The sequence below is a fragment of the Alligator mississippiensis genome, chromosome 3, assembly GCF_030867095.1.
Source record: "Alligator mississippiensis isolate rAllMis1 chromosome 3, rAllMis1, whole genome shotgun sequence".
Taxonomy (NCBI): Eukaryota; Metazoa; Chordata; order Crocodylia; family Alligatoridae; genus Alligator; species Alligator mississippiensis.
Genome location: NC_081826.1, coordinates 127,682,618 through 127,705,303, shown reverse-complemented (window position 1 = coordinate 127,705,303; position 22,686 = coordinate 127,682,618). Strand labels below are relative to the sequence as shown.

At 40.1% G+C, this 22,686-nt stretch overlaps 1 protein-coding gene across 6 annotated transcripts in view; it reads right to left on the bottom strand.

Moving 5' to 3' along the window:
* KIF13A (kinesin family member 13A) overlaps positions 1 to 22,686 on the bottom strand; it is a 188,375-nt gene that overhangs the window by 121,434 nt on the left and 44,255 nt on the right. The window lies entirely within an intron of this gene.

The following is a 22,686-nucleotide window of genomic DNA, read 5'->3' as shown; positions in this document are numbered from 1 at the left end:
ACTGGGTTCCATATGGACCTGGCATTCAGACAAGTTATGCTTTGCAGGATTGAAGCACAAGTCCAAAGTGACATTGTATTTTGAGGAAATTTTAAAAGGCTTAGATACATAAATGAACCTAGCAGCTTTCAAAATCAACTCTTTTGCTATTTTAGCAGAGACTCTATGGTGGGTAAACAAAGGGAAAATAAAAAATCCCACACTGTTTCTATATTGAGGCTTGCTGGAGGCTGGGACAGTATGGGTCCTAAGGCGCATGGTTGACAGTCCAGAGGTCGCAAGTTCAAAGCTATGGCAGAAGCATTCACAGCACAGCCCTGTCGCATTCCAATGAATCTGCAAACTCTGCTAAATACTTTGTCACAAGGACATGAGAAGGAAAGCTGGGCTGCCAGTTTCTTGGATGAAGGACCTCAGGTTTACCCTGCCTTTAGGATCAGATCCATCTGGGGCCATAAGGACACATGGAGGCAGTGGCTATAGGGACTCAAGGAGGATGGAGAAATGTCAACCAAAGAAAATTCATAGCTCCCCTTACTTGTGGAAAAAGTAAGGAGCATTTTCTTTTCAGAAGACAAGCAAATATACATGTGGATGATGATTTTGGGGGGGGAGGAATGACAAGGAAAAAGAATAGGAAAGCACAGAAGAGAGAGAATAGGAGAGGGAGAGAGAATAGCAAGATGTACTTGTAATACATCTATCCATCAGTGAGTGATACGGACTATCACATTTTTGGAACCACTTAGCTGTTAAGTAGTCATCCATGAGCATATGGGGCCAAATTCTGCTCTGTTACTTGACTGCAAATCTAGAGTAACTCCATTAAAGTCACAATAACTTATAAATGTGCTCAAACCACTGCTTCATCACTCCTCAATACAGGAGAGTACAGCAGAGGGGAGTATAAAAAGTCTGAGTTTGCTCCCCGCCCCGAATCAATTCTCAGATAGACCAGAAGATCAGCACCATCTGTGCACTGAGCTGCTTTCCCAGCTCTAACCCTCTGTCCCTACCTTGATAGAATGGCTCATGTGGAAAGGCATTTTCTACCACTTCTTAAAAGGAATCTCCAAATCCAGAGATTGGGGGCGGGGAAGGCGAGGCAGAAAGGGACAGGACAAAAGCTGTATTAACTCTCTCAGGAATCTCTGCAATACATGTCTCACCTTGCCGCACTACAAATCATCAAGTGCACTGTGTACCCAATTAAGGAGGGATGAAGTAGATGCTCCTATAGAGCTCATTGTCTTTTTGGGCAGACAGCGCATAATCCTTATGCCAAGATAAAAGAAAAAGTGTGGATCAATGGGTTACAATTAGGTGCAGAATATTTCCTTAAGGAACCAAAAAAAATCTATTTTATACTCTCTGAAGTGTTTCCCTAAGTAATTTTATGCAGATGCAGTTGGGTAATTCCCCCCCACACACACACACTTTTTAGCTGAAGATTAATTCAAGAAAATTATTTAAAAAGTGACAGTGTTGAAGTGATATTGTAACCACAATTGTCCATGAAATATGTGAGGCAAGGATTCTTGTGGGTGTTATCATTTATTGGACCAATGGCATTTTTTAGATAGACTTGAGCAAGCTTTCAATGCAAAGCATTATTCTTCAGGTATGAGGAAAATTCAGTTGGTCCAATAAAAAATGGCAGCGTAGATTTGCACCTTATAAACTAATTAAAGCAAAATGCATAAGCCTTTGTAAGCAGTGGCTTACTTTAGTCTGTAAGGTGCAAATCGACCTTGCCTTCTGTCTGACCTCAGGCAGACTAACACAGCTAATTACTTCTCCCAATAAAATATAGCAGCCACAAAAATTGTTGCCTCTTGCATAAAAAAGTAACCTTGGTGGTGATGAGTAGACAAAAGCTCCCCAATTGCTAATTTCAGCCAGCAAGATGTTTCTTACTCCAGCTGATCTACTTGATTTCAAACCACAGGGAGCAGCTGTTCCCTATTGTCCCAATTTTGGGGGGAAGAAACCCAAACTAGCAATTGAACAACAAGAACACCTGCTAGGCCTACCAGAAGTAACAAGTGCAAAAGGTCTCTGGAATCACTTAACTATGCTGGGTTACTACATGTGTATTTCTTGTTAGTTATTTGGAACTTTCAGCCATTTGCCGTAACTATCACGCATGCAATACTGATGGAGAAGCTCCATAAGACTTATATCAATCATTTCAGTGAAAGAACGTGTTTTCCCTTTAAATGCTTGCAATGATATCTCAGATGTAAAATTCAGTCATCCTTTTAAATGAACATAGATCACCATTTTGAAAGATGTGCTTTGCAGTCTCTCCTGCAAGTGTTTTAATTCAGTTGCACTAGTCATCAATTTGGTCACATATTACCTTACACAAATCTCATAATTAATTTTTCCACTTGAGTTTACAAATAAAAAAAGATTCTGAAGCTTTAGATCCAGCAGAACTTGTACTTCCTACAGGGCAGGAGAACTGGAGAGAAACAAGCCAAAAATACCATGTAGTAAAAGTTAAATGGATCAAATAATCAAAATCATAACTGTACAGACTTTGCACCATGGACATCTGGCAAGATCCAAATCATGAAATGCACCATCAGCTGTGGATGTGCATAGGTTATTCCCAGATTTAGGCTTATTGAAAGCCTTTAAATGTCACAGGAATAAAGCAAGAGAGTAATAAAGAATTTCCCCCAAAATGAAAACATAATGCACTTCAGGAAATACGACCCAATACTGTTTAATCTTCTAAAACGGATAAATACAAAAGAGGCTTTAGTTTCAATCTCTGACACAGAGCTACACAGTCAAATTGTAATCATCAGCCACCAGTAGCACAGTTCACCACCTTTCCCAGCAGTGCTGCCATTCTTTTATTCCTCTCCATGAATAAGTACAAAGTTCTTAGAATGTATAAGTTACTTCTCTCAAGTTCAACTTCAGTTAAGGAAAGTAAATTTCTAAAGTAGGAGTTTTCATTGATTCATCATTACTCATGTTGTACCTTACTAGAACAACACTCATCACGCATATCTGATTTACTGAAGCAGGAATGCGCAGATCACATATGGTGTACTTACTAGGTCCAGGAGGAATACCCACCCACATAATAAGGTTTCCTGGGTACACACGCATTTTCACTTTACCACCACTAGGCAACATCTACCATTGGCAAAGGTCACAAATGCTGGTATGCAGCCAGGATTACATTTAATTCCTGAGTTGTCTATTAATGTAATTATACTTTCACCTATATTGCAATAATGCTTTCCTTTGTTTTTCTTATTATAGAAAACAAATCCTTTTTCAAAGATTTTAACAGCTTTAAGTGTGTTCTCTCTATCATATAGAAAATTACAAATGGCAAAATGCTAACAGCTAGCTTTTCTATATTCTGACCAGAATACTGGCTCTATATAATTAAGGAACACTGTAACACGATCTGATATGGTTATTCTAAAGTACACTATGCTTACTGACAAATCCTGTTGATAGTTACTTCAGTGAGAACATAGTCTGTCCCATAGCGAGGAGCCAGTATTTCCCTTTAAATGTTATGTCTGTTAAAACAGCAGCAACGTGGGTCTCAAAAAGCTTATATTGCAAAAAATTGGTTACATCATCTAATATAGTACTTGAAAATGACTGTGGAGTGCTTTGTGTTCAGCACCTTTTTAAAGGAGAGAACAAGTATAAATGAGTGTATTCCCCTCCCCCACCACCCAAAAATATTAAGGGGCACTTTAACAAAAATTTATCCTATGCCCATAGAGACTATGTTACCACACCCAAATTCATTTCTGATTTGACTGCACCAAGTAAGCAGTGGTTCCATGTTAATTCAATAATAGCTACTTCACATTTTAGTGATTACTCTTTGGATCGCTTTCTTTTTTCAGCACTAGTTTGTGAAGGCCAAGCAATACCTGCCAACTGTGATAAATAATCATATGTAGATTCTGGAATGGATAATATATAACCCATGTAGCCTTCATCTTACTTTTTCAAACTGACTGCAATAAACATTATTGTCTAAGAAAAGTAATTAGAGTGGAAGCATGCAATAGCCAATAGTTAATAATAGATTTAGGGTTGGGAGGCTTGGCATTTTAATATGATTTTTTTAAAAATCTTCCCCTATCTTTTTCCTACAAGTGGATAGATCAACAAGTTAAAAAATATCTTGGCAGAAAGTAAAGTGGTTTCATCATTATTGATTATGTAAGTGTACATTGCACATAGTGCTTTACTAGAGCATTCTTTTTTTGTGCTCTTGCTAAAATACTGAACTTTCCACCACAAGTTGCAGTTTTTAAAATTTGATGTAAATATATTTCACTAGCTGTAGTTTGTTTTGTTCAAAATTCTTGGGCGTTAGAAGAACACTGGCATCTTTTGTGCGAGCACAGATCTTCTATACTGAATTAGGTCTGAAAAGTTTGAGAACTGCTGATCTATCAGGGCACCGTCCTCTTTTTTGAATGTGACAGTACCCCTAGTTGAGAACCTCTGCTGTGCTACCACAACTTGCCTGGGTGCTTCTCAATCAAATGTTGCTGCCTCCAAGTAAAACTGCTCTGTGTGCCCACTGCACAGCCAGCCAGGAAGTACTGTGGAACATAAATGTGCTCCTCTTGAATTGGGGGACTCCAATAACCCTGCATGTTACCACTCAGGGCAGTTTTACCTGGCTGCCACTGAGGTGGCAGTGTCTGCATCGGCACACCTAAGCAAGGGTCTCACAGCTCCCCCGTTGAGGACTGGTTGGAGACCAGTGGGGGGGCTGAGCTGTTCCCTAGTTGTGAACTGGTTGAGAACCGGTGGGGGGTCTTGGGCAGGGCTGCGTTCAGGGTGGGCAGGGACAGGGTGGGTGACTGCAGTGCTGGGAGAGGGGGGCTACCGCAAATTTTGGGGTGGCTGTAGCCCACCCTGTAGCTCCCTCTCCCAGCACCACCGCCACTTGCCCCACCCCTGCCCGCCCTGCTCCCAGCCCCCCCCGCCAGGAAGAGGTTGGCACAGCTCCCAGCCCCAAGCCCATAGCAGGCAACCCGCCCTTGCCTCGCACACAAATCCAGGGGGCACATGCCCCCCATACCTCCTCCAGGGTGTGCGCAGGAGAGGGAGCCGTCCCTCCCGCCTACCATGGCTCCATCCCACACCCCACCCTGCCCTGGCTGGGCAGCGCCTACCTCTGCCCCAGCCCCACTCCCTCCCTCACCGTGGGGGCCTCAATCTATGCCCCCCACCTCCCTCCCCGATTTACCAGCCAGACGCTGTTAAGAGGATGGGCTACAGATTGGCAATTGGATCAGTATTGGCCAGTATGACTGGTTAATAACTGGCTATTGGTATTGGCCAAAAAAATCTTTATCGGTGCAACCCTACTGGAGGGCACATATTTGATGTCTTCCTAGTGTCTTTGTTAGCTTTGGGGCATGATTACCTAGCTGATGATCCATCCACTGTTGCTGGGTACAGACAACCATACATTTGGGAGTGTTACTTTAACAGTTACATGCGCAGAAGCTGGGAGTGATACAAACATAGCAAAACTGTTCCAACTTCAACCCTAGGTAAAGCAGTGTTAGAACAGTTGCAGTGTTGTCTGGAGCACCAGTCCCTACTCCCCTTTTGAAATGGCTCCAAATGTAAATGTGTCCATACTCACTGAAGATTACAGCCTAGCCTTTCATAACTAACAACATTTAAACAGTTTTGGGTTAGCCTGTTTAGGGTTTAAGGTGAGAACATGTGTGGCTGAATAGTTTGAGGGGTAAAAAACAGGGCACGGAACTTGTGTTTTGGTTTTTCTTCATAAAGCCTCTTGCTTTGCTGTATGAAAAAAACACCCTATTGAATCCAGGCAAAAGCAACGTATCTTGTGTGTTTTATAAGGAAAAACCAAGCATGCAACAGATTTAGTCACAACAGCATAAATTGTATAGGGAGAGATATGAGGCTCCCAGTGGAGGATTTCAGTGGAATTACAGCACTTGGTGATGCTTTGCTCTTTGTTTAATGGTTTATCACTGCAGATAGTCACTTGCAAGTATGACATCAAACTTTTAAAGATGCAGGTCTGTGTAATGTTATTGACAACTTTACTTTTTAACAGCAGTACCCATCCACCAGGATTTACAGGCATTTACCTACCCACTGTAACTCAGTGCCTGCTAATCATGCAGTTAAAGTTTTATGCAGCATCCAATTGTCTGCAAGCAGGATATGGGATTAAGATAGTTAGTAGTTCACCTCTCCCCTCCCCCTTCCATTCCCTGTAAAAGCAGATTATCAAAGAGGACAGCAGCTGTACTGGTCTGAAACCATTCAATTTATTCAGACAGTAGTATCAGTACACAGGTCTTTGAGCTTGGTGCACGTATTGAAAAATGTGACACTATTTTTCCCCTTTAATGGCATTATATGTCCTAACACAGGGCTGTCCAACTTCTAAATGAGACACTGAACAGGCTGCACATTCCCCAGGCGCATGCCGCACTGCACCAGACCTCTCACGTGGCACCATTGGCACACATCCCCCACTGCACCATCCCAGTACCCCTGCGCTATTCCCATCTGCACCACATGGTCCTGCCTACTGTGCCACACAGGAGGCACCCTGCTGTACTGTGTTGGCATACTGTGCTGTGCTGAATGGAGTCCCTAGGATCCCCCCTGAAGCCGTCAGCTGCATGCTCCCTTTGTCCCACCCCCCAGCGGTAGGCAGCAGAAACTGGAGAAGGGAGGGGGAGCCTGGAGACTCTGGCAGCAGCAGCCACTGGAGTAGTGACAGGGAACAGTGCCCCAATTGGGACCTGCATGTTAAGCCCTCAAGGGCTACAAGCAGATCATGGGCCACCAGTTGAAGCGCTCTGCCCTAACGGTTTAAAACAGACTATTTTAATCACTAACCAAACTTGAGCATGTAAGAGAGAAATTGGTGCTCAGAACAGAGCTGCTCTCCAGAGGCTGACAATCACTTCCTTTCCTTTGTCTCAAGTCTAATGGAACATCTCATTGGGCAATTAGGGTATCTATACACGTGACCCATGATGGAAGGGGGGCACCTTATGGCTCTGAGAGCTGCTCTAATTAAAAGCATCCGCAGCATCATGTGTATTCAGCATCCTGCACTTCAAAATGGTGGTGGGGGCACTTTAACTAAAGCTTGTCAAACGAGCTTTAGTTAAAGCACCCCCACCGCCATTTGGAAGTGCAGGACGCTGAATACACATGGCGCGGAGGCTGCTGGAATGCGCTAATTAGCACACTCCAGCTGACTCAATTAATTGAGTCTGCTCCAACACATGCTAGTTAGCCTACCTCAGAGCAGAGCTCCATCACATGTATAGATGCCTTTATTGAATATTTCTGTAAGTAATGTGTAAATATATCATAATGTGTCTGCAGCACACTAAGTTGCTTGCAGTTCTTATTCCATTGCTATTTGCTGGCCTCTTCCCTAGGGAAAATAAATGTTGTTGCACTAAAACCCACTGTGCCACCCCTTGAGACCAATATAGCCAAGCAACTGGCACAACAGGTTAGCAGCTCACAGATGACTCAACTACCTTGGTTTTACCACCTCTGCAGCAAAACTCTTTCCCAAATCCTACCACTTTCAGAAATTCTAGTCACCATTACTGCAATTCCTAATGTGGCTGGCAGTAACAGAAGGACTGAGTAGGATAATCAAAATACTATACTCTAATGAAACTGTCCCCTTGCTGTAAAAACTGTGCCTAACCATTAGAACACATGAAGAATTTAACACAATAAAGGTAATTCCTTTAAAAAAGGGAAAAAGAAATTACTAAATAAATAGTAAAGCTTTACAAACAAAAACTCTTCTTCAGAGTAAAAGTACATTCAACATTCAAGTTCTATATTCTGTTACAAAGATACAAACTTTAACCGACAGCATAGTTCAACAGAGAATATTTCTATTTATTGTAAATGGAAATAAATTAGACTGTCCAGATAAACTAGATTTGGACCTTTTTCATCTTAGTTGTAACATTTCATTAACTCATTAATGTGAACTGAAGAATCACTACCTATTGTATACTAAGATATAGGCATAAACATCCATAGCCAAATGGATACAGGGTAACGCTAGAGCTGTTGAGTTTTTAAAGATTTGCATGCAATATTGTCCCAAACACTTATTTTCTGACCATCTCATATAAGTGTTCTTTGCTTCAGTAGTGTGTTCAAGCTTTAGACAACAGGCAAGAACCCCTAAGTTTCACTGTCACATTCAATCACCACGCTGGATAAAATCACCATTCAAATTCCATCCAATTTATGTTACTAATGAGATTTCAAGAAAGATGCTAATCAAGCATGACACCACATCCTTTTACAGGGTCATACAAATGTACACTAACATTCTTTAAATGTAACTGGTAGTCAAAAATGAGCCTCTCAGAGATTGCATTACAGCACGATTCACAAAAGCTAGTTTGCAGTTTTACATTAAGATGGTTTTCAATATAACAACCAGTATACAAATCAGATACAACAACACCATATTTAAAAAAAACCTACCAGTTAACTGTGATAGTTTAACTGATTTAACACCTGCCATTGGCTCACTCAAAATAATTCTGTAGAAGGAAAGTGTGTCATGTATTAACCCACCACAACACCAGTTGTTCTGGTCCATCTTTGGGAAATATTAATTGCACCAATAGACAAAGTGTGAACAACAGTGCTACCAACTGCTACTGAGTGAGCTCCTCAACAAGAAAAGGGTAAGCTGGCACACTAGAACAGGGCTGCCCTACTTATTTGGCTCCACAAGGATGGATCTGGACTGCTAGGCTTCCTGTGGGTAAGTGGCCCCACCTTCAAAGGCAGGCCTCTGGCTTCTCAGCACTTGGTGAACCCTACTATCACTTGCCCCCTCTCTTAACCTTGCTACCACTAAGTCACCAGCAACAACTGAAGACCCTAAATTTGGTGGCAGGCAAAGGGGGCAGGAGTGAGAAGCCCAGCATTTGTCCCTGGGTTTCATAGTCAAGTTGACTAGTCCCTCAGTCACAAGCTACCAGTTGAACAGCCCCACACTAGAAGAAAGATTAAGACAAGCCTCTTAAAATAAAAATCTGCAAATAGAAGTATGCATCAACATCAGTGGATTAAAATCACCCACTGGCATTTATAGTAGACAAGCAACTAAACAGGAGCTCCTAGCATGATGCTGTGGCAAAAAAGGTTAATGTGATCCCTGGATGTATTAAGAAGGGATTAACAAGAGAGTAGTGAGTTAGACTAAGGAGACTTTTTTTCTTTTATAAAGAACATTAGATTAATACTAGAATACTGTATACAGTTACAATTAAATAGAATGCTGAAAAAATAGAAGATGTAGGGAAGAGTCCTCAAATGATTAAAGGACTAACAAAAATGCTTTATAGTATGGACAATCTCTTTATGCCTATTTCTTTAACTGATCAAAAACAGATCAAAGGTGATTTGATTACAGTGCATAAGAACCTCCACAGGAAAAGGACATTGGGCACTAAAAGGCTGTGTAATTTAGCAAAGAAAGTTATAACAAGAACCTCTAGCAGAAGCCAAATTTCAATGGGGAAAAAGAAAAGCAAAACAATTAACAGTGAGGGTGAATAGGTGCTGTAACAAACTTTTAGGGAGGCAGTGGATTCTCCATCTCTTGATACCTTCAGATAGAGACCAAATACTTTTCTGGAAACACACAGCCAAATGCAAGGTTTTTTTTAGTCAAATGTATTACTGAGCTTCAGAAAAGGGATAACTAGGTATAACTTAATACCTGGTGGGTGCATCTACATGTTCAATTACTGCAGCGTGAAACTCCGGCACAGTTCGTACCAGAGTTAACAGCTCCTGGGTGTAGCGTCTACAGGTGCACCCAGGACCACACCAGTTTGAGCCAGGGTGGAACAGCCCTAGGCTGGCAGCAGACTTGGCAAGTCAACCCTGGGATCCAGCTTGCAGTGTCGGAGGGGCTGGCTGGCACACAAGAGCACCCAAAGAGCAGAGTCATGTGGTTAGACCAGTTCCCAACTCTGGGTCGCAACCCAAATGAGAGTTGCGGGGGAAATGCCAGTGGTGCCGCACAAATGATGAGCCATGCCACGTGCCAGGAGCTCCCCTGCCCCCACCCCGCTGCACTCCACTCACAGCAGCAGGTTGCTAAAAAAAAAAGTTGGTAACCACTGGGTTAGGCGGCAAGCAGGGATCTGGCCCTCTGCTGCCTGGGTGCAATTTACACCCAGGTCACCATTTAGGAGCAGTTATTTTTGCCATCAGTATTGTCCCCAACAGTACCATCTTACAACAGCAAAAATTTCTTGCATTTTAATAGCGTCACACATGTAGATTGTGACACTTTACACCATAGCAAGGTAGTCTGCTGCGCAGTTAACCACACATGTAGATGAATCCTGTGAGGTTAGATTAGGCTATCCCTTTTGAGGCTTAAACTATGAATTTTAAAACCCTCATAAATGCTACAGCAGTTTGACCCAGTAACAGTTACAGAAATTGTGTTCACTTGTTTTTAAGGGATACACTTTCTAAGTTTCTAAAATACATCTTTCATTCCAGTATGAAAAAATATGCACGTAATGGCAATAATAATGACCTCTTCCCCCTAAACTCTATACGCTGGCTGCTAATACTTTCCCTGCAGACCTACAACCATTCCAAACCTCTAAGCATCTCTCAAATTGAGCCACCTTTTAAATGAAGCACAAGAAGTCTTAGACACCTTCTAAGATTGCCAATGTTTAGGAAACCATAAAATGAAGACATACACATCAGAAATGCATCCATCAAAAGAACTGCATTCCTCCTAAAAAGAGTTAAAACTCTTTGATAGAGTAGATAATGTAAAGAAGCAGAGTTCTGAAAAGATCAGGTTACTTCTGTTCTAGAACACAGACCAGGTTATTTCCATCCTTACAAACTAAAAGCAAATTCATATACATATACAGTGAACCAAGCACTTGAAAAATATAATGAAATTTCAGAATACAGGACTGGAAAAGCCCTCATGGGTCACTTAAATTGAGTCATACAATTCCAACCAGACACCTAATAAGGATTATTTGGATAAGGAAGGGGACAAGTTGAGGAATGAGATAACATCCAGGACATGGGCAACCAAAACTATACACAATATATTCCATCTCAACAGGGCCTTATAGGGTAGCATGAATATTTCCCTATTCTAGAAGTGATTCCTTCCATTGTGCAAACCTTATAATTATGTCATAAAATTATTTGGAATTGACAGATACAGTCTCAGAAATAAAGGTGTTTTCAAGATTAAACACAGGATTTCTGACAAGTAGATTTAAATGGGTCAAAGCTTGAAATTAACAAGATTAATTTATAATGTCTAAATGATGTGTTAAGCATAACCTGTTTGATAGTAGCTTTACTCCAGGGGTGATTTTAAAGTACAATTACATAGGTCTTTTAGGGACTGTGAGGTGGGAAAGCCAAAATGTTTTCATTTGCACTTGAGGAAAATGAATGATCTGTACAAGGTAAAAAAATCTAACATTTTTCAGTCAAATGACTAGTGTAGAACTGATTTAGAGCTATTTATACAGTTACTAAGCTTTTTTTAAATAAATGGATTCAAATTTAATAAAAGTTCTAAAACCCTTAAAAGGAATTTCTGCAGGGAAAATAAAGCCATTTAGAGGCAGTGTGATCTACTACGGGAGCAAAATTGGGTCCCATGAAGCAATTTTTGATGCATTATCCATGTAGTGAATAAATACAAAGCATCACCTGATCTAGCAATGCTAAAGCCAAGTGATAATGCCCCAGAAAAAGCAGAGCCAGAGACAATGCTTCTGTTTTGTTAACACAAAAACACTAAAAATACTGTTATCTCCTCAGTAGGGTGCAATGGAAAATCTTAAAAGAACTCTTAATTTTTCTATCCTTCATGTTCTAAATCAGCTGTCACCAAACCACTGGATCTTGATCCACCAGTAGATCTTGGAGCCTCTTGTGGTAGATCTCAGAGCCTCTTGGAGTCGATCTGAGGCTGTGGTGGGGGCTGAGTGCCTGCATGCATGCACATGTGTGCTCCAGCCCAGCAGGTCAGTCCACGGGGAGAGAAGGAGTGGGGGCTAGTTTGAGGCCCTCACAGTAAGGGACTGTGCCGCAGAGGCAGGAGCAGGGGGTAAACTGAGTGAGGCCCCAGCCAGGTGGGACTTATCGGCTGGGGAGGCGCGCCCCCACATAATTTTTTCTCCTTCTGTCTTGATCTGACCCTCTTCCCTCCTCACAGACTTATCTGTGGGGCCGGGGGGAGGGAGGTGGCAGCGGGAGTGCACAGTAGATCTTGGGTTGCTTTTAAATGCCAAAGGTGATCTACTGAAAAAGGTTGGAGACCAGTGTTTTAAATACTGAGGAACAAAACAAATGGAACACACAAAAACTTCCCTGAAGCATAAACTACTCTCCAACTCCAATCCAGTATTATAAACTGAGCAGCTACATTTTGGGAATTGCAGTTCAGGTTTCCACTTCGGGTGTTTTTCACAGTTTTACAAGCCATAAAATTGAGCCATCCCCTCTGTGCATACCACTCACTTACCACGTCATGCTAAACGTTCTCTCTCTACCTTACCTACTTCTCTATACAAGCCTAACTAACTAGGAGTCAGAAATGCACTGCAGCAACTAGTAATTTCATGTTTCTCACGCTTTCTCATCCAATACTTTATTTGAAGACAATGAAACTTGTCTCTACTGGATTCAGGCAGGGCTTACTATACCATTTATTTTATTCAGTATTATCTTGGAGTGCAACTCTTTCCACAAAATAATTAAAAATTAATGTAACCCCTCTTTCCTCACCCCTCAGCTACTCCCCATCACACACGTCATACATTAATGTTAAGTTAATGACACATACAAGTCAGGACATGTACATGATACAGTACTTATAGTAATATTAACTCACTCATTGTGGGGGCAATTTGGTTATGAGAACATTAACTGTTTCTTTGCTTCTGTACAATTAGTCAGTAAAGCTAAGTTTTGTACAGAATGTTACGGGGGGACATCAAGAATTTGCCAATCCCTCTCATTAAGGCAATTTTCTGGAAGATTTGGCTGTGTTTCAAGGAGACATTTACTATTCCTATTCAAATTGCTTAGAAGTAGCTGTTCACGCTGTCATGCTAAAAGTATGCAGTCATTCCAGCCCTCTACTAAGGGAGAAAAAAACTTCATTAGCATGCTAAGGTATCCAAAGATTCACTTGCAATCTTATTCAGTGGGTTTTTTCCAACCTTTCAATGAATTCCACCCTTTCACCAAACTTCTCTACACATTTTTCCCCATTCAACAAACTCAAGCTAATACAGCATTTCAAATTTCAAGCCAAAAATAAAATGCTAAGATATTAAAAGATGATATTGTAGTTTCAGCTCCACCTCTAAAATTGTCAGCATTTTAGATTAGTTAACGGTTCCTAACTACAGTACTTCATGTTGTATGCCCCTCTGGAGAGGCATGTAGTAAAGACTGATCTCACACACAACATATAATTAATTCCCTTGATTCTGTAGTTTGTGCCTGCATTTTAAGGGCATTTCCTTTCATAGACATATTTTTTAGATCATATTTTCATATCCATTTGTTTTATTTCCCATAATACTGTTATAGCAAGATAACTTTGTAGAAATGATTAAAAATTGCACACAACAGTTTCATAAAAAAACATTAGGACAGTATTTCTCAAATTTGCTGATTGAGTACACCCAAGTCACATGACAAGTTTCAGCTTAGCATCATTTGAAATGGCCTCTGTACATTGCTTAAAATATTTAAAACTGTATAATGGAAATACTGAGAGATTCTTTACCATCACATCACTGGCATTATAAGTAACTATGATTCCTTACAATACAATACGACTGTGTGAGCATTCCAGAACAATTTATAAATAGTAATTCAAAATGGACTGTTTTTCCTACAACCAGAGTGTTGCAAAAGCAATGCATATTTGCTACAGAAAGCTGTTAAATGTTAATGACAGCTGATATCAATTGAATATTAGAACTAAAATTGGCTCTTTTGAATGACCAGGTTCCATTTACCAAGCTGACAAAGGTCAAAAGTTTCCAAAATAGCCAAAATGAGAGACGATGGAAGTTTGTATACTAACCTGATTTCTCTAACAATATGCACATTTTTTCTAAATGCAACAGGCTTCAGAGTCTTTAATAAAAAGTTATACCAATAATATAGCATATACTAATATGACTCTAAACAGGCTTTATAGCTGACATACCTTTCATTTTCAATAGAAAATATGACTTAGGAATTACTGACATAGCATTTCAACATGAAGTCATGCTGAACACCTCCACAACAGGGTAGAAGTTAGTTTATCTGAAGTTACATACACACTTTTTCTCCCAGGATTATTGCTCTCAATCTAGCAGTCTGTATAATTTTATTAATGTTAATTTTTTCCAGAAACAGCATAATGAAAAATACTTTATGCTATACACACATTTCTGGAAAACGGCACATAACTTGAATTTGCATAAAGGGAACCCATTTTACAATGTAACAAATAGGAATACGTTCCAAGACCTCGACTGCACAGACCCCCAGACCCATTTCTACCACTTTTACAAGACAATTTTGGTACTCACCAGCAGCAAACAATACACACAAGCACAGGGTGGTGGTGAATGTTACCATAATGGGAATGGCAGCTACAAAAACATGTGGTGCAGACAACGAGTGAGGAGCACACATCCTCATAGGAAACTACGTTTTGGTGTGTGTCACTCCCACAATGCACTGCACAAAGCAGCTGACTGCAGGCTTCCACCACACCAATCACATAAGAGTGAATTTACCTCCCATATAACGAATTTTTGGTATAAAAAGGATCATCGCATAAGAGCAAATTCACACATGCAGAACCCACACAAAGCAAAGGAAACCTGTACTGTATACTTATGCAAAGGTAGTGGACAAATTCCTCAGGTAAAGATCAGTCACACACAGTCTCGAGGTTCCAAAAAAAACCCAACAATCAGAACTTCCTGAGAGATAATAATGGAAATTATACCTCATGCGTTACTCAGATTGACTTGTTCACAGGCAATTCTATCGTCCCAAAAAGGGAAGGTGTCAGATCAGTGCTAAAGTGACAACAGATCTCTGTAACAGACTAACGAGTCCAAGGACAGATTTCATCAATGCCAGTGAACTTCAGATTTTAACTACTAACATGAACTTCTAAGCACATGGGTACAGAAAGCAACAGTCAGTCATATTGCTTCCATCTTCTACCTTCACTGCTATCCAAACTCCCTTCTTCCCTTCCTTACTCTATGTTAACTTACTGCCCCAATCCACCTCACCCCATTTCATAACAAGGAAAATAAGGAAGTGGAAGAGGGAAACAAGACAGAATTAACACGTAGGCCCATTCCACTCTAAACAATTACCCACAAGGTTAATACTGCTGAGTGTTTCTCCTGTTTTTAGGGGAGTGTGCTGGCCATTTAAGGATTTTGGCAGTTTATTTCACCCCTGGGCTAGCAAGGAATGATGGGAAAATGCAATGGAGGATAAGCTCCATTCCTGACACTCCTCTTCACTGCCAGAACAAATGATTAGGTAGAGCAGGAGTTCGACCTTTTTGGATCAGTGTACCTCCAGCAGCCGGGCAAAGAGCAGTGTACCCCCAGCAGCTGGACACGGAGCGGGGGGAGAGGTGGAAGGGGGCATGGCCACACGCGGAGCAGTGTCAGCTAGCGTGTGAGCTTTCTCCACCCTTTACATCCGGCCAGGCAGGCAGCGCCTGCACAGCAGTGCTGGATGGTATGTGGCAGTGCTCCATCCCTGACTGCCCGCATGTACCCCCTAGGGCCTTCTCTCAAGTATCCCCAGGGGTACATGTACCCCCAATTGACAACCCCTGAGGTAGAGCCTTCAGTAAGTCAATCAAGAGGCAAAGTAGCCTATCAAAAACAGAGTTGGAAAACCAGTAAATTGACTGGTCAAATAATGTCAATTGATCACCTATCATTTGATTGTCATTGAAAATGGTCAGATACCCCATGAAGAAAAGAAGGCCCTTGTGCTGATAGTGGTTTGCCTTTTTCATTGCATCATAGTGTCATCTGTTAGCAAGGGGAGGAACAGGTCTCGCTGCCCCTCAGTCCTGCAGGAGTCAGGATACACACACAGAAACACACAGGCACTCACTCACTCCATTTAGCAGGAGCCCCCAGCCTCTACACTGCTTTGCTCCTGCTTCCTGAGCTCTTCCACACCTCTTTCCCTTCCTCACAATAATCCAGGTACAGCTACTGGAATTACTCTGTGTTAAGGGAAGAACCAAAACCAGCAGCTCAGAAAAGTTTCTCCTGCTGGCCATGTTGGGATGGTAGGCATCTCCAAATGCAAACACAGCCAGATGCTTGAAGAGCTGCCCTGCTGCCTACTTAGCATAACTAAATTTTGAAAACTAACTTTTGTTTTTTATAGTTGCTCTGTGTGTTTTATTGATGTCCACCCTTTTTATAATTGCCCTTCAGGCATTTGAAGACTGTTACCAAATCCCACCTCCATCAGTCTTCTCCAGACTAAATAACCCTAGTTCTGTCAGCTTGTCCCTATAAGTCATGCTTCCCAGGCCTCTAATATTTTTTGTTCATGTCCTCCACTCTCTTAACAATCTGTCCACATCTTTTTTGAATGGCAGGCCCAAATCTAGACACAGTACTCAAGGTGTGGCTTCATCACTGTCAAATAGAGTGGAAGAATTGCTTCTCCCGATTTGCAAGTGACGCTCCTGTTAATACAACCAAGTATGCTGTTGGCCTTTTTCTTGGAAGAAAAAAAGAGTACACTGTGAGCTCATATTCAGCTTATGGTCTACTGTAACCCCCAGGTCCATCTCTGCAATACTGCAGCCTAGCTGATCATTCCCCAACCTACCCTTGTACATGCAGTCATTCTGTTCCAACTCCAGGTACAGAACTTTGCGCTTGTCCATGCTGAATTTAACCCAAGTGATTGCAGACCATTTTTGGTCTATCAGTTTATCCAGATTTTTCTGGATCCTAGCTCTATCTTCCAGAGTGTCCTGAACCTCCACCCAATTTAGGGCAATCTGGAAATTTGCTAAAATTGCACTCAATCTCATCATCCAAATCATTACTGAAGATATTAAACAATACCAGACCCAGGACAGACCTCTGTGGAACCCCACAGGATCTCTCTTCCCAGCTAGATGTTGAGTCATTAATGAGTACTTATTGAACATAATGATCCAAGCAGTTTTGTATCCACCTTACTGTACCTTTGTCCCATTTAGTCTGTTATCTTGAATATCATTCACATTTATACTTACCTAACACTGACAGATAAATTCATTACAACTTTTTAAAATTTGATTTCATTTTTCATAGTAACATCAAACTAATTTTTGTTTGTTTTCTGTGGTTATCACAAAATCCACAAAAATCACAAATTAAAGTAGATCCCTACATATCAGGCACCAGGATTGGAAGGAAGGGACATAACATTCACATGCAAAGGTGAGGGAAGGTTCTGCCTTTAGCGGAATAATATAGTGGCTGATGTGCACATTGCAACCTCGCACATGCATTCTGCTTGGTAGTAGGGGCTCATTCTGGAAGCTTTGCTCCAAGTGCAATACTACAGAAGAGCACCTCAGGTGATTTTATGACACACTAAGATTCAAGGACAGAGAAATTAACTTGAACAACCGTTGCAGCTTGAGAAGTATAAAATGACACAATATTGACTAGCGCAAGAGTCCAGGACCATCAAATTGGTTCTGTGCCACTGAGGCTTGGTGAACTCCCATTGAGAACTAGGAAAGTGGTACCAGGCCTAGCAATTGTTTTAGTCTATGTTCATTCCAACTGTGTGTTCCAATTAAGCCAAGAAAAAAAATAACGTCATACTTCTTCAAGCTTTCTGTTCTTCACACTGTCATGCAATACACCCCTACTTCAATCCTTGAATGGAGTAGGGATTCTGGGACTCCGCTCCCTTGCTTCTTTCTGCCTCCACTGCAATGGCCTTCAGCGGACACATTTACCATCACTTCCTTTCTAAGAAAGGGAAATTCTTTGTTTCAAAACTAGCAAAATAAAATATTTAGAACTTTTGCCAGAAACCTTTGGTAAAATAGGAGAAATTAAAAACTGCTTAAGGAACTAAACAAAATATAGAAAACCCTTTGGATCTACACTGATAGCTAACTATTGCCAAATCATTTTTCAGCATTTGCAGGTACGTTTTACAATCATTTGTTTGATTACGGCTACCATTCTGTTTCAGTGACATACAAATGTTAGGTAAATAGGAGACAAATGGGAAATAATTATCAAGGTCAGTGAATACCAGAGAATTTGCAGTGTAAGAATCTTTATCAGTCTTTGACAAGAAAGTATCACAGTCTGAATAAAAACTTATCAGAAGGTCTTTCCTGACAAAAATCTAGGCAGATTTCTGAAGATTTTTACAATATACAACTTAGTAATCATAACACTATTTGAAGATGCATTGTATGCATAGAAAATGCACATTATGGGTATATGGCATGGTGAATTTCAAAATCTAATAGAAATTCAGTATACTAAGCTGTCTATGTAAATAATAATAATAATAATAATATTTCAAGCATATGTTCCAAAGGAGATGCTAAGAAAGCAACTTCAAATATCAGGGGAATTTTTTTCAGTTAAGAATTGAAGAAATTGAAAGTTAACCATCAAAGCTGTGTGTGTTTAAAAGAACCTGTTTCCTCACAGTCCATATTCTTCTCTATTTGACTGTAGTCTCTTGTAGAAAAAAAACCTGTCACATCAATAATTTGATGCAAAAAGTAAGAATAGGATATGAATTAGAGTGTTATGTCACCCTCTACTCTAGTGAACCAAGGAACAGCACCATTTGTGAGAAGAGCTCTAGTTCTGTCCCAGGTGGGAGATCAGCGTAGGAGGATGACAGACTTAAGTCTGATAGGACAGAGACAAAAAAATCAAATTAAGAGACACTTAATTTATGGGTGAAGAACTGACAAAGGTATATAAATTAGCAAATTCATTCTCCTGGGGCAGTACAGAAGGCTCTTGTATAAAAAAAATTAAGCACATAACATCACAATGCAGCTGTATGAATGATAAATGATAGAATTTTTTTATTTTTATTTATTTTTTTTTTTTATAATTGAGTGAATCATTATCAGTTAACAACCAACAAATATAACAGCACTACTAAATGTTATAAGGTATACACTTTAAATTAATTATTAACTCACAGCACTCATAAAATTGGCACAATCAAAGATTCTTCAGCTTGGTTTAAATATGTTGAGGTACAGGAAGAGAACCTTAAGCCAAACATTTCTCTTGCAAAGTAGAAATGATACATCCTGGATAAAAAGTATACTTGAAAAATATTTCCTCAGAGAAGCAGTAGTACAAGTATGCTGTAATGATTTCCATCAAGCCATCCCACCTCCTAAGCAAACAACTCTGAACAAGCATCTGAAAGAGACATTATCAGCAGGCCCAATTGTTTCCTTATTGGCACGATCCGGCCACTGGCATTAGAGATAACCAGAGCTACTTACTATAGACCACTGCTCCAGACTGTTCCCAACACAACAATGAATTGTGATACAAGGAATAGGAGGGAAGCTCCATGGAAATAGAAGCTCAACAGAAAACAAAGCAGTAAACCCAAGTCTGATAGGAAACCTAGGCTGGATCAATATAAACAAGTGAGCTAACTCAATTTTTAAATATTTATACTGTGGTAATTAGGAAAAAAAATCAAAGGCAATGTGGGGGGGAGGGTACATATGGGAAGCAAGAAAATATGGTAGTTTTGTTCTCCAAAATAGACAGGGCCAGATACCTCTGTCAAAGAACAATTTTGAGGAAAACAACTAAGCATTCAATGTAGTGTCTCCTTCCAAACTAAAAAAGAACCCAAATGTAAAGCCAAAAACACTGCGTAAGACACCTTTCCCATTGCAAGCTATGGAGTTGTTTTTATACTGATACCAAATATATGTAGTGACATTTGTAGAGAATGTAGGTGGGTTCACAAGTAATCACAGTCTAGTCACAACCCTTACAGAGAACCTATTTGTTTCCAAGACAACACTAATTTTTATTCATTGATGAATAGTAATCCCAATTTACTTTCTCACTGCTCCTGCACAGACTTTTGAATCAAAGTGCTTTTGTCAATTGCTGATTTTGACTTTCTTGAAAAAAAATTGAAAGGGGGCAGAGGGAGCAGGGATTGGAGAAAAGTACTTACTAGTTTAACTGATTAATTTTAAGTTCTGCAAGCCTAATTCCCCTGTGTTACAAAGGCTAGTTTAACAATGAATGTGAAGGTCTGCTTCTGAACGGTTGATCTTAAAGTGTTAAACATATAACTTATCCACACCCGCCAGCTACTCATTGATCTACTTCAAACATATCTGAAAAAATGGCAAGAAAAAACCCCGCAGTTAAATCACAAAGAACCATCTATATCTCACTATCCTTCAAGAACCAGACACTCCCATCCTGTCCTGACTCATCTGATTTTACCTCCCTGTAAACTGTAACTAGAAACCTACTGCAACGGATCTACAGATTTCTCTGTACAGAAATATACTGATCTCATACAATTCAACCCTTGCAACCAAAACTGGCCTAATCTTGAGACAGAAACTTATATAGCAAACCAGGTTTAGCACGTAGTTCCTTTATTCATTTCTGGGGCATCTCTAGATGAGACGCACACAACATGGTCATGTTAGAAAAGCATAGCTACCCAGCGTCTGCATACTGAATTTTCAGTAATTTTGCCAATACTGGTGAAGAAAAGGGCTTTGGCACCTGAATCCAAGCAGCCACACTGAAAAGCTACACCCCAACTGTGCCTAGTAGGCTGCTTCCACACTGCTATATACCTACTTGTATGAGGTGCTCAGATTTCCACTTTTCTGCAGTATTTGAACTGCTCTTTGATTCTTCCAGAGTGAAATCTGAAAGAACTTGTCCATTCTTTCAGTTATGTGAGGTAACCACAGGGAGAAACTGGATGACTATCAAAACTCCAATAGTTTTGCATGGGTTCATGGTACAAAGTAAGTTGCATTTAGTCTTTATCCCTGGCTTCAGCATAGGCCAGGTAGATGAGGTGTAAAGCACTACCATTCTTGAGTTTGAGCATATGGATATGAAAATCAGTTAAAGAGCAGTACCCAAGTAAGAATTGGAGTTAACTCTGAAGTAGAAACATGCCATAAAAATATCAAATAAAAGGGTTAACTGGCCAGCTTCTTCCACCAAAGTTGCAAAAAGTGGGAACCTACATTGAAGTAGGAAGCTAATCCAATTCTAATTCTGTCTTGCTTAGTTCAATCATAAAAGAACTTTAATTTTTATCTAATGATAACCTGCATAGACTGGTAGATCCTAAAAGTTGAGGAAGGTGGGAAAACCTTTTCACTTCCTCCTCTTTTTGACCAAACCAAAGGCCCTACTAGAATTTACTTATATTGCCCGAATTGTTTTATAGAAACTCTTTTCTCCTTAAAAGACTACTGAAGTAAATTTGGTACTTCATAAACCATTTACAATCACTGTATTGTGTGCCTCCAGCTAAATCAGGAGGCTGCCACAAAGGACCAATAATGTTTTCATGTGGGATTATAGCTTTAGAAAATACACCAATCACATTAGAAGATTTGTGCATACTTAGTCTTTCACCTCTAATGTTTATAATGAATAGTTATGCTTACAATAATGAAGCACAAAGAACTGCCATATTGGATCAGAGGTATGGTTCATTTAGTTCAGTTTTTAGCAGTGGCCAGCTCCAGATTAGTCGAGGAAAGATGCTAGAAACCCTGAAGTGGGAAGATGTAGGATAATCTGTCAATTAAAAGTCTCCTCCAAACTATTTAAAAAGGAATTGAAGCCCTGAAGCATGAGTATTTCTCTCTCTGCCACTCTTTTTGGCACTAAGTATAACTGTGGACATTTTTGTTAACTATATAAACTGTTAAATCCCTTTTTGAAACTTATCAAATTCTTTGTCACAGCTATTTACTGTGGTAATGAGCTGCAGAGGCTACTTTACATTGTACACTTCAGATGAATGTTTGAAATGTTACTTTTCACGCGCATTCAATCGCTCTTGTTCCTATATTATGAACAAAGGACAGGTTCTTCTGATCTACCTTTTCTATGCCGTTTATACACCTATACAGTTTTCATGATGTTCCTTTTTAGTCTCCATTCCAAGATGGCAAAAGAAAGCAACATTTTCTAAGTAGCATAGCTTAATTACTAAAAATAGGAAACATGTGTGGATATTAAGCCTTGAAGTAGTGTCTGTGGACCTAATAATAGTAAAAGTATGAGAGTAACATTTTTAAAGGTAAAACTGAAATGAGTGACAACTTAAAACAGTATACACCAAATGTAAAATTATACATACATACCCCAAGGGAGCTAGTTATTAATTAATAAAATTATAAAGCATGAAATGTGAAAAGCTGCAGTCCTTAGTCTCTTAAGTTTATTATACAGCATTCTTTCCTAACAAAAAAGGAGATGGACAACAGGTGCATTTATTCATAGGATATATATCCAC